This window comes from Lithobates pipiens, unplaced genomic scaffold (genome assembly GCF_037356315.1).
Source record: "Lithobates pipiens isolate NorthernLeopardFrog02 unplaced genomic scaffold, aLitPip1_a1.2 Scaffold_18, whole genome shotgun sequence".
Taxonomy (NCBI): Eukaryota; Metazoa; Chordata; class Amphibia; order Anura; family Ranidae; genus Lithobates; species Lithobates pipiens.
The window spans coordinates 544,967,679-544,981,044 of record NW_027507758.1 but is presented as its reverse complement, the minus strand read 5'-3'; positions in this window follow the sequence as shown (position 1 = coordinate 544,981,044).

Sequence of the window (13,366 nt, the reverse complement as noted above, 5' to 3'; positions counted from 1 at the left end):
GGCGCCAAATATTACAGCATACCTTCAGAGGTGGGGTTCATGTCTAGATGGATTATGGTGGGCAGGCATAATGGTATAGCTGATCAATGTATATGCTGTGTAGGTGTCATACGAGACATGGTCAATAAATCAAAGGTGGCTGTTATTTGGAAGGCCTGAGAATTTATTCAGTACAAGGTTGATATTGTTTGTTAGTTAAAAGAACCTGATTTAAACTAACAAATTACATCTTTCAAAAAAAAAAAGATTCTGGTAAAAAAAATATTTTTATGAATAGATAATATAAAGAACTATAAAAATCTCAGATTTCAGTGCAAGATTGAACAGTTACTTTAGAATGGATTTGATTTTCTAAAGGAGTAAAGAATATTGTTGTATCTTAGTGAGTATGGGAACGCTATATTCACTTTGAATACTCACATACATACATGGGGAATAAAAAACATTTTTGTTTTGTCCACGATTGGATTAATACAATGAGCACAGTTTTAGTTTATTTGCAAAAGACGCTAACCTGTACACATGTTCACCTTGTAAAGTTAAAATGTTCTACATTAGTAAATCACCTTATTTGAGTCTGATTTGTTGAAGACATTTTAAAATATAAAAAGTTATTGTTTCGTAATTGCAGTCTATCTGAAATGTTATTTCCTTGGTTTATATCTCATAGTAATCGTATGGTTTGTAACAATTGTCAAAAAAAAACAACAAAGAAAAATTCCCTAGTGTATCTCCAGTCCTAACTATACATTTTCTGAGTCTCCAAAGTTAGAGCAGATATATAATAATGGATAGATTGAGGGCAGGTATGTCACCCCTCCTTAAAGGCCCAACTCCAACTTTGGAGGCTTTTAAAATGTATTTAGGAGGTAGGACTGCAGTACACTAGGGTGTGGTGAAGTGGCCCTTCACCTTATGCATATACAGTATCTCATAAGTGAGTGCACCCCCTTACATAGTTACATAGTTAGTCAGGTTGAAAAAAGACCATCCAGTTCAACCACAAAAAAATAAAAAAATAATAATAATAATATCATACAATCCCATATACCCAATTCCAATTTGCTAAAGCAGGGGAAAAAATTCCTTCCTGAGGCAATCGGATTTTCCCCGGATCAACTTTACCTATAAATGTTAGTACCCAGTTATATTATGTACACTTAGGAAATAATCCAGGCCCTTCTTAAAGCAATCCACTGAGCAGGCGGGAACCACCTCTGCAGGGAGTCTATTCTACATTTTCACAGCTCTTACTGTGAAGAAACATTTCCATATTTGGAGATGAAATATCTTTTCCTCTAGACGTAAAGAGTGCCCCCTTGTCCTCTTTGTTGACTGTAAAGTGAATAACTCGACACCAAGTTCACTATATGGACCCCTTATATATTTGTACATGTTGATCATATCCCCCCTTAATCTCCTCTTATCAAGAGTGAATAAATTCAGTTCCTCTAATCTTTCCTCATAGCTGAGTTCCTCCATGCCTCTTATCAGTTTGGTTGCCCTTCTCTGCACTTTCTCCAGTTCCCCGATATCCTTTATGAGAACTGGTGCCCAAAACTGAATTGCATATTCAAGATGAGGTCTTACTAATGATTTGTACAGGAGCAAAATAATATCTCTGTCTCTGGAGTCCATACCTCTCTTAATACAGGAAAGGACTGTGCTCGCTTTGGAAACCGCAGCTTGGCATTGCATGCTATTATTGAACTTATGATCTATCAAAACCCCCAGATCCTTCTCCACTATGGATTCCCCCAGTTGTACACCCCCTAGCATGTATGATGCATGCATATTCTTAGCCCCCAAGTGCATAACTTTACATTTAAGGATGGATGTTCACCATGGCACCTCATGGCAAAGAACTCTCTGAGGATCTGAAAAAAATAATTGTTGCTCTACATAAAGATGGCTTAGGCTATAAGAAGATTGCCAAGAGCCTGAAACTGAGCTGCAGCACTGTGACCAAGACCATACAGCAGTTTAACAGCACAGGTTCCACTCAGAACAGGCCTCGCCATGGTTGACCAAAGAAGCTGAGTGCATGTGTTCAGAGTCATATCCAGAGATTGTCTTTGGAAAATAGACATATGAGTGCTGTCAGCATTGCTGCAGAGGTTGAAGGGGTGGGGGGCCAGCCTGTCAGTGCTCAGTCCATACACCGCACACTGCATCAAATTGATCTGCATGACTGTTGTCCCAGAAGGAAGCCTCTTCTAAAGATGATGCACAAGAAAACCCGCAGTTTGCAGAAGACAAGCAGACTAAGGTCATGGATTACTGGAACCATGTCCTATGGTCTGATGAAACTTATAAACTTATTTGGCTCAGATGGTGTCAAGCGTGTGTGGCGGCAACCAGGTGAGGAGTACAAAGACAAGTGTGTCTTGCATACAGTCAAGCATGGTGGAGGGAGTGTCATGGTCTGGGGCTGCATGAGTGCTGCTCAGTTCATTGAGGGAACCATGAATGCCAACATGTACTGTGATGTACTGAAGCAGAGCATGCTCCCCTCCCTTTGGAGACTGGGCCACAGGGCAGTATTCCAACATGATAACGAACCCAAACACACCTCCAAGACAGCCACTGCCTTGCTAAAGAAGCTGTGGGTAAAGGTGATGGACTGGCCAAAGCATGTCTCCCTACCTAAACCCTATTGAGCATCTGTGGGGCATCCTCAAACAGAAGGTGGAGGAGTGTAAGGTCTCTAACATCCATCTGATGTCGTCATGGAGGAGTGGAAGAGGACACCAGTGGCAACCTGTGAAGCCCTGGTGAACTCCATGCCCAAGAGGGTTAAGACAGTGCTGGAAAATAATGGCGGGCACAAAAATATTGACACTTTGGGGCCCTTTTTGGACATTTTCGCTTAGGGGTGTACTCACTTTTGTTGCCAGCAGTTTAGACATTAATGGCTGTGGGTTGAATTATTTTGAGGGGACAGCAAATTTACACTGTTATACAAGATGTACACTCACTACTTTACATTGTAGCAAAGTGTAATTTCTTCAGTGTTGTCACATGAAAAGATATAATAAAATATTTACAAAAATGTGAGGGGGTGTAATCGCTTTTGTTAGATACTGTCTTTGCAAATGTGTGTAAACGAAACCCCTGGTTCACACTGCCCCCAACTTAAAAGTCATGCGACTCCTGTGTGACTTTGAAGTCAGAACCCCAGCATGACTTTGGCATGACTTGCATGTGACTTCTTTAAAAAAAGTCAATGCACGTCGTGGCAAAGTTGGACCAAATGTAGTGCAGGAACCTTTTTCTAAGTCTGACCGACTCAAGTTGCACCGATTAGAAAGGTTCCATTTCACAAATTGGGGTACAACTAGGGTCCCACTTCTGATGCGAAAAGTGCTGCAGAGTCGAAGCGATTGTCGCATCAGTGTGAACCGGGCCTTAGAGTAATTTGTTAGACAGGACACTTAGGTTTGTTGCAGACTGGCTGCTAAGTGAGGTGGCAATGTTGTGCTCACTGCTGTAAAGGCCAGTTATAGGTTGGGGTGATTGCCATTTGTTTGTACTGTTTGTATCAATCGTACCTTTTCTTTAAAATATTTTAAAAGCTCAAATGTCGGCAGATAAATATTGTTTTATTTCTCTCAGGTCTCTGGCGTAATCTAGCATAAAATTATTAATGAGCTTTTCCTCCATTGAGGGGTTTCCTGTAATAAAGACCAGTTAATACTACTCTTTGTTCACACTGCCCCCACCCATAGTTTTCCACAGGCAGCCTATATGGGTAGATCCTTGCTGGGCCCCTCCTACAGCTCACCTATACTTTTTATTTATATATTTATATTCTTTCTGGCTATTGAAGAACATATTTAAATGTTTAGTGCCAGGAGTTCAGTTTTTATAATAAACTATCACATAATTTATCATCAATCCACTGCACCAATGCTCACCTTTTCCTGCTTACCTCCTATTAGCACCAGTACTCCAAGGTATGCTTTAACTTGCGTGATATGCCACATTGATTCAGCCGTGGAAGTCATGTTCACCAAAATCTTTTTTAGCATTCCTCATCGTGAAACAAAAAACATGTCAGAAAGAATTAACTGCAATGTTGGAGATTCAGAAAATTTTCTTTTTTTGCGCTGCCGGTACTGTAAGCCTTTTTACAGCCATAGGTAGATTGCCCACATACCTTGACCTTGTTGTTTATGTCATTGAAGTGTTACCGTGTAAATTTGAATAAATACATATTCAGATATCATACATATCTACCTATCGCCTCTGTTTAAATGCCTCAGACCCCACAGCAAAAATACTTTTTTTCTGAAATGCAACCTACTTCATAGTTACACACCATATGGAGCTGTAATAAATGCTATATTCATATTTTCAGGTTGAAAGCATTCAAGGAAAGCCTTGTTATCTCCATGGATATTCTACATTTTCCATTCTAGTGGTCAAAACGTATGCATTTTTTGACACAGCAAGTACTTGTAACTGATCTAAAATATAAGTAACATCCATACTGTAAAATGTACACACATTCATTATTTCCAACTGAGCTATGGAGGTTTTTTTTCTGTTTTTAATATTTTTCATGACAGATGGCACATTAGGTAGATAATAAATTATTAAAGAAGACCCAAACAAATGTTACAAAGGATGACACAATAAGGACATGTTCTATGAGTTATGTCAGGGATGTTTGAAGGTTACAATTTACAGTATAATATTATGAAATACAACATATTTACCTTCTAGGAATACAAAGCATAATAACTAATTCTGCCATATATTTAATTGTATAGTTTCTATATATATAATTTGATTTTTTTTATGACATTCATGGTTATTTTCTAAAAAAAAAAAAAAATAATTAAAAAAACAGGAAAGAAAATGTAGTTTAAACATTATTGTGAAAATTTTAAGGCTGATTTCTTCTAGGCAAACCACCAGACATACTAGGAATATTAGGAATACAAAGCATAATAACTAATTCTGCCGTATATTTAATTATATAGTTTCTATATATATATATAATTTGATTTTTTTTTTTATGACATTCATGGTTATTTTCAAAAAAAAATTAAAAAAACAGGAAAAAAATGTAGTTTAAACATTATTGTGAAAATGTTAAGGCTGATTTCTTCTAGGCAAACCACCAGACATACTAGGAATACAAAGCATAATAACTAATTCTGACGTATATTTAATTGTATAGTTTCTATATATATAATTTGATTTTTTTATGACATTCATGGTTATTTTCTAAAAAAAAAAAAAATGTAAAAACAGGAAAAAAAGGAGTTTAAACATTATTCTGAAAATTTTAAGGCTGATTTCTTCTAGGCAAACCACCAGACATACTGTGACAGACCCAACTGGGTCAGAGTCTTTTGGAGGGGACTAGGGGCAAGCCTCCTACCAGCTGATTATGGCCCACGGAGGATGCTTCTTACAGTCGGAGCATGGCAAAGAGATCAGTTGAGTCTCTGATCTCATGAAGAGAGCATATCATTCTCTAATGATGCACAACAACGTGATGAATGCTGAGAGTGAGGCTTGGATTAATTCTACGAATAAGGACAATAAAGCTTTCCTTCTGGAGTGGATGGAAAGGTGTAATATTAATCTTGTACAATATAATGGTCATAGGAAATATGGAGGCCCTCCAGCAGATTGAGTTGGAGAACAGAAATATTTATCATCAATATCCCACAAGAAATCTATGAAGATAAATTAATTCCACCTTTTCAGACTGCTTGAACATTGTATGAGTTTGTCTCATAGACTGTTGTACATTGGTTCCCGACAGTCGGAGGTGATATAGGATTATGTTTATGTTATGTGTTTATTGTTAAGTGTGTCTCTCTCATTGTGTGCTCCCTAGGTGTGAATTCCCATTGTTAATCAAGTCACCTATTGTTTCTGTATGTTTGCTAATTGCTAATCCTCTTGGAGGTTCCTACGTGATGAGATTAGTCTTGTGTCAACTCTACCTCATTATTTAACCATTGTGTGTTGTATTGGGTAATATTTGGTTTTATAGTTTATGTTGTGAATGACCTACTTTTTTAATTGTATAAAAGCCTGTATTTCTGTTCAATAAATAGTCATTCCGTCTGATCTGTGTATGATGCATGGGATAAAAGGGCTGGTATTAGCTCTCGATTTGCTAAAAGGCTTTGGAGAGCAGGAGGTACTGTTGGCGGAAGCACTCAACCTGGGTGCCAGGCGGTTCTGTCACACATACACATATGGAAGCTGTTTTAACTGCCAAAAGAATTACATTTCTGTCCACCTAGCTTTGTCGCACAGCCTGATCTGTCAGGGCAGGTTACCAGATTTTACTATGCTGCAGTTAAACAATACTTGTAGGTCTTTAAACCTTAAAAGAGAAGCAGCAGACTGATGAGGTCATATTTCTATCACTCTGCTCTCTTCTTCTGTCATCTTGTCCCCTTTTAGCACATGACAACGGCAGCACATCTGACTTCTTGTTCTCCCTCTTGCATTCCGAGCTTCATTGTGCAGGGACTGCAAGAGACTAATGCCAATTCAAATTCAGACACACTCGCATTCTAAAGAGAGCATACTCCCTTTTTCCCCAATAGATCTAAAAAACAAAACAAAAAAACAAAAAAAAAAAACAGATAAAGAACAATCAAGCAAGATAAAAAAGGGACAGATTTGACAGACCACTTGGTCTTTTTCTGTCTCTAGCTGTGTCTCAAAATTCTCTAACATTAGTTGTATTACTTTACAAGGCAAGGAAATAATATTTTATAGAAGAATTAATGGAACATGTAAAGTTAACCACTTCAATACCGGGCACTTAAACACCTTCCTGCCCAGACCAATTTTGAGCTTTCAGCGCTGTCGCATTTTGAATGACAATTGCACTGTCATGCTTCACTGTACCCAAATGAAATTTTTATATATTTTTTCCCACAATTAGAGCTTTCTTTTAGTGGTATTTGATCACCACTAAGTTTTTTATTTTTTGCTAAACAAATAAAAAAAGACAAAACATTTTGAAAAAAAAATGTTTTTTTTTTTGTTTCAGTTTCAAAACTTTGTAAATAAGTAAGTTATCACTGATGGGCACTGATGGGGCTGCACTGACGGGCAACGATAAGGCGGCAATGATGGGTACCGATGAGTTGGCACCAATGAAGTGGCACTAATGAGGTGGCATTGATGGGCACTGATATGTGGCACTGATAGGCAGCGCTGATGAGCACTGATAGGTGGCACTGATGGGTGACACAGATGGGCACTGATATGTGGCACAAATTGGCACTGATAGTTGGCATGGATTGGCATGGATAGGCAGCATGGATGGGCATGGATAGGCAGTACAGATGGGCATGGATAGGTGGCACGGATGAGCATGCATGGGCACTGATAGGTGGCATGTATGGGCACTGATAGGCAGCACGGAGGGGCACTGATAGGTGGCATTGTATTGTATTATATTGTACTGATGGATGCCAATCATTGCCAAACAATAATGCATGCCAATCAGTGATGCCCATTATGGGCACTGATTGGCATCCATTGTGGGCACTGATTGGCATCCATTGTGGGCACTGACTGGCATCCCTGGTGATCTAGGGCGGCATAACTGGTGCTGAGCATCCCTGGTGGTCTGGTGGCGTCCCTGGTGGTCCAGTGAGAGGATCCTCGGGGGGGCTGCGCTGATAATCATTCAGCACAGACCCCTCCTGTCAGAGGAGCAGCTGATCGGCTCTCCTCTACTCGCGTCTGACAGACGCGAGTGAGGAAAAGCCGATCACCGCCCCTTCCTATTTACACTGTGATCGGGCATGATTGGACACGGCTGATCACATGGTAAAGAGTCTCCGTCGGAGACTCTTTACCGAGATCATAGTTGCAGTGTGTCAGACTGACACCCCGCAACAACGATCGCCGCGATGCATGCCCCCGGGGGCGCGCAGCGGCTCAGAATCCCGAGGACGTCATATGACGCCCGGTCAGAATTTTGAAACCACTTTTCCGCCGTCATTTTGCTATAGGGCGGGCGGCAAGTGGTTAAAGTGGTTTGTTGACTTAATGACAGGGTATATTTTAAAAGTATTTTTAAGGATGTATTAACCACTTTCAGCCCGGGCCATTTTGCAGGCCAATGACCAGACCACTTTTTGCGATTCGGCACTGCGTCATTTTAACTGACAATTGCGCGGTCGTGCAACGTGGCTCCCAAACAAAATTGACGTCCTTTTTTTCCCACAAATAGAGCTTTCTTTTGGTGGTATTTGATCACCCCTGCGATTTTTATAATATCAAAAAAAGATAGAGCGGCAATTTTGAAAAAAATGCATTATTTTTTACTTTTTGCTATAATAAATATGCCCCCAAAATAGGGGATAGTTTTATGGCATTTTTATTAATAATTTTTTTTTTTTACTAGTAATGGCGGTGATCAGCGATTTTTATTGTGACTGCAACATTATGGCGCACACATCGGACATTTTTGACACATTTTTGGGACTATTGTCATTTATACAGCATTTACTGCTATATAAATGCAGTTATTCCTGTGTAAATGACACTGACAGTGGATGGGTTAACCAGTGGGTGGCAGTGTTGGGGATAAGTGTTCCTAGGAGCGTGTTACTAACTGTGTTACTAACTGTTGGGGGCTGGGCTTTAATTTAGTGAACACTGATCTCTGCCCCAATCACATGGAGCAGAGATCAGCGTCACTAGTTGCTAGGCAGAACGGGGAGATGCTGTTTACAACGGCATTTCCTCGTTCAGCCGCCCCATGAGACGATTGCGGGTATGCCCGCGGCGATCGAGTCTGCGGGACCCGCGACCGCACTCACGGGGGTCCCGACCAGCACGTGCTCGCGATGGCAGGGCGCCAAGTTTTTACAAGTACGCCCATTTGCCCATTTGCCTACCCATGCCATTCCATTCTGCCGACGTACATTGGCGTGCACTGGTCGGGAACCGGTTAAACAAAGTTTTTGTCTGTTCGCATGTCCTGGACACGAACCAAACGGGGGGGGGGGGGGTGTCATCCCTAAATGTGAAAGACTTACAATTATTGCTAACACTTAATTACAGTTTTTGCCAAGGGTGGCACATCAAGTTATTAGGTTCAGGGGGCAATTACTTTTTTCACATAAAGCCTGGCAGGTTTGAACAGCTTTTTTTGCCTAAATGAAACCATCGTTGAAAAACTGCATTTTGTATTTACTCTGGTTATCTTTGTATAATAATAAATTTTTTTGGTGATCTGAGTCATTTAAGTGTGACAAATATGCAAAAAAAAAAAATGGGAAAGGGCCCAAAAAATACTTTTTCACACAACTGTATATATATATATATATATATATATATATATATATATATATATACTCACCTACCACTTGCTAACACAAATTGCTAATTAGCCAAACATATGGCAGCAACTCAATGCATTTAGGCATCTAGACGTGGTAAATATGACTTACTGAAGTTCAAACCGAGCATCAGAATAGGGAAGAAAGGGGAGTTAAGTGACTTTGAACGTGACATGGTTGTTGGTGGCAGACGGGATGGTCTGAGTATTCCAAAAACTGCTGATCTACTGGGATTTCCACACATAACCATCTCTAGAGTTTACAGAGAATGGTCTTAAAAAGAGAAAATATGCAATGAGCGGCAGTTGTGTGGAGGAAAATTCCTTATTGATGTCAGAAGTCAGAGGAGAATGGGCAGCCTAGCTTGAGATGATAGAAAGGCAACAGTAACTCAAATAACCATTTGTTACAACCAAGGTATGCCATCATTGAATGCACAAAACATCAAACCTTAGAAGCAGATGGGCTACAGCAGCAGAAGAACACAATTGGTGCTACTCCTGTCAGCTAAGAAGAGGATACTGAGGCTACAATTCACACAGGCTCACCAAAATTGGACAATAGAAGACTGAAAAAATGTTGCCTGGTCTGATAAGTCACGATTTCAGCTGCGGCACTCAGATGGTAGGGTCAGAATTTGATCTAAACAATATAAAAGCATGGATCTAACCTGCCTTGTATCAATGGTTCAGGCTGGTGGTGTAATGGTGTGGGGGATATTTTTTTGGCTCACTTTAGACTCTTTAGTGCCAATTGAGCATCACCTTTATGACTACAGTGTACCCATCTTCTGATAGCTACTTCCAGCAGGATAATGCACCATATCACAAAGCTCAAATCATTTCATCACTGGTTTCTTGAATGATGATGAGTTCACTGTACTCCAATGGCCTCCACAGTCACCAGATCTCAATCCAATAGAACACCTTTGGGGGTGACGGAACGGGAGATTGGCATCATGGATGTGCCAACAAATCTGTAGCAACTGCGTGATGCTATCATATTAATATGAACCAACATCTCTGAGGAATGTTTCCAACACCTTGTTTAATCTATGTCACGAAGAATCGAAGAATTAAGGCAGTTCTGAAGGCAAAGGGGGGTCCAACCCGATACTAACAAGGTGTACCTAATAAATTGGTTGGTGAGTATATATATATATATATATATATATATATATATATATGTACTCACCAACCAATTTATTGTATATATGTATATATATATATATATATATATATATATATATATATATATATATATATATATATATATATATATATATATATATATATATATATATATATATATATATATATATATATATATATATATATATATATATATATATGTGTGTGTGTTTAAAATAACCCAAATAAACATGTCTTGAAATAAAATCAAGTTATAATATTTTGAATGCAAACCAAGAGAGTTTAGAATGCAAAGCATTTTATGCTCTCAACAACATGAAATTTCTCATAAAAGAACTTGCCGTAAGGTACAGTTTAGGCCTGTGAAGCTGAAATATTATCCATTCAGTGTACCCAGTAAAATGTCTTTCAAATGAACTTTACAGAATCTATGGGAGGTACTGTGAAAGAATTGTTCCATGACTTCATACAAACCTATTTTGTGTGAAAAAAAAAATATTAATAGGAAGTCAGAATCAAATTATTGAGTTTTATTTGAGCTGAATTTAAAATCTTGCAGCAAATGAGTAACATGTGTAATTCAATGTATGACTTTGTCTTGTCTTTGAATGCTTATTAGGGACATGTGACTTGGAAATATGCAGTTAAATGACACTGGACACTTAAAGCATATCTAAACTTAAAACAAAAAATGTAATATACAGTAGCTTACCAGTCCTTAAATGTGATGGTCACAATATTTTTTTTTTTACTTTTATTTTCACCTGATAATTCTGCCAGCATGCTGTAAGCTTTTAATGCTCCTTTTTTGTACTTCATGCATATTTTCCTTCACTCACTTCCCCAGCATGCCATCCTGGGCCCATACACACCTAGCCTAGTCACTTAACAATCTATTTTGTCAGTTCCATTGTAGTGCTTCACCCTAAACAACCCCTAAAATGTGTCCAAATGTTATTGTTGTCCTTAAATTCAGGCAGAGTTTTTTGGGGGGGGGGGGGGCAAAACGCATTTGGAACCCTCGTTCCCCCCAACTGCTAAGTCAACCAATACCTATGCTCTATCTGCTGACTTTGCCAAACCCATTCACACTATACCTACCTCTTTTGTGGTCAGATTTATGGATGAATTAACCAAAGCATGTAGTGCAAGTGCCTGAATACTTTCAAATGATATTGTTTAAAGTTGTGTTCTCCTATTACTGTATCTTGATTGGTAATTGCAGAATGTAAAAATGTGCTTCAATTTGTAGAGTGTGTATTCATATTTTTTTATTATGACACTTGTTACCTGTCCAGTGGGTTGCCAATACTGTAAGTAAGGAGGGGCTGTCCAAAGTAACAAACATTATTTTACCAAAGACAAAACATCTTCCCCCACCCTCAATAGGCCATCGGGGGGTGAGGAATCTGATAAGTGGACCTTATGCCTTTGTCTTTAAATACTAATTTCAATGAATGTTATACTTACGTTGGCCAAGAATGTTTGTGTCTAACCTGCTTGCAATTTTTTTTTCTTGTTTGACTCCACAGTTTTCTTCCAACCCACAGGAATGGCAGACTGTGGCCCCCCAATTCCACCAGCAGTGGGACTTTCCCAACTGCGGTGGTGCGATGGATGGAAAGCACATCTGGATCATCCCACCACCCAACTCGGGGTCATACTACTTTAATTATAAGGGGTACAGTAGTATTGTATTGTTGGCGGTTGTGATGGCGAATTATGAGTCCTTATATCTGGACGTAGGGAAGAATGGCCGTATGTCTGATGGAGGAGTGATCGCATAGATGGAATTTTACTAACATCTCCAAAATGTCAGCTTGCGGTCTCCACCTCCAGTGGATAAAGTGGCAGGTCTCCAGTTTGTTTTTATGGCGGATGAGGCCTTTGCACTGGGGGCCATCTGATGAAGCCGTTCCCCATGAGGACCCTGACTCCGGAGCAGAGGGTTTTTAATTACTGGCTGGTTCGGCCACGTTACTTATACTTACTTATATACACCTGTCACATCAACTTTTCATACTTGCAGTGTACCAGTGCAAAAAAAACACACACATCTTATTTCATTTATATTTATGGTATCAATGAAGTTGTCAGCATGCCTGATTGAAGAAGTCACAGATGTCGATTGCAAAGCAAGTGCATATGCTGTATGTCATTGTCCACTTGCCAAAAGTTGTGTATTGTATTTGTCCACTTGCCACTTCACCTGCCACAAGTTGTGTATTGTCCACTTGCCACGTCACCTGCCACAAATTGTGTATTGTCCACTTGCCACGACACCTGGCACGAGTGCCACGTGGCAGGCCATGAGTGCCACATGACCGGCCACGAGTGCCACGTGACCTGACACGAGTGCCACATGGCTTGACACGAGTGCCATGTGACCGGCCACGAGTGCCATGTGACCAAGTTGTGGATTGTCCACTTGCCACGCCACCTGCCACCAAGCGACCCCAGATATGGGCAATATGAAAGTACTTTTCTGCAGCAGAGAATTACATTTTGCGACCCGAATTTGGGGCCACATATCTCGGGGTGACTTATAGCTAGAAACACCAAATTTGGTATGCAAACACAATAGAACTAGCTCTACAACATATCCAAATTTCTAGCACCAAGTGACCCCGAGATACATGGCCCTAAATTCAGGTCGCAAAATATTTTCGAATCCGGTTGAAATAGTTTCGAATGCGGTTGAAATCATTTCGAATCATGTTGAAATCATTTCGAATTCGGTAGAAATATTTTCGAATTTGGTTAAAATATTTTCGAATGTGACCGATTTTTTGAATTCGGCAGAAAACTAGACGAAATACAAAAACAAATTTAACGAATTTAACGAATTTAACGAATATAACTAAACGAAATTAA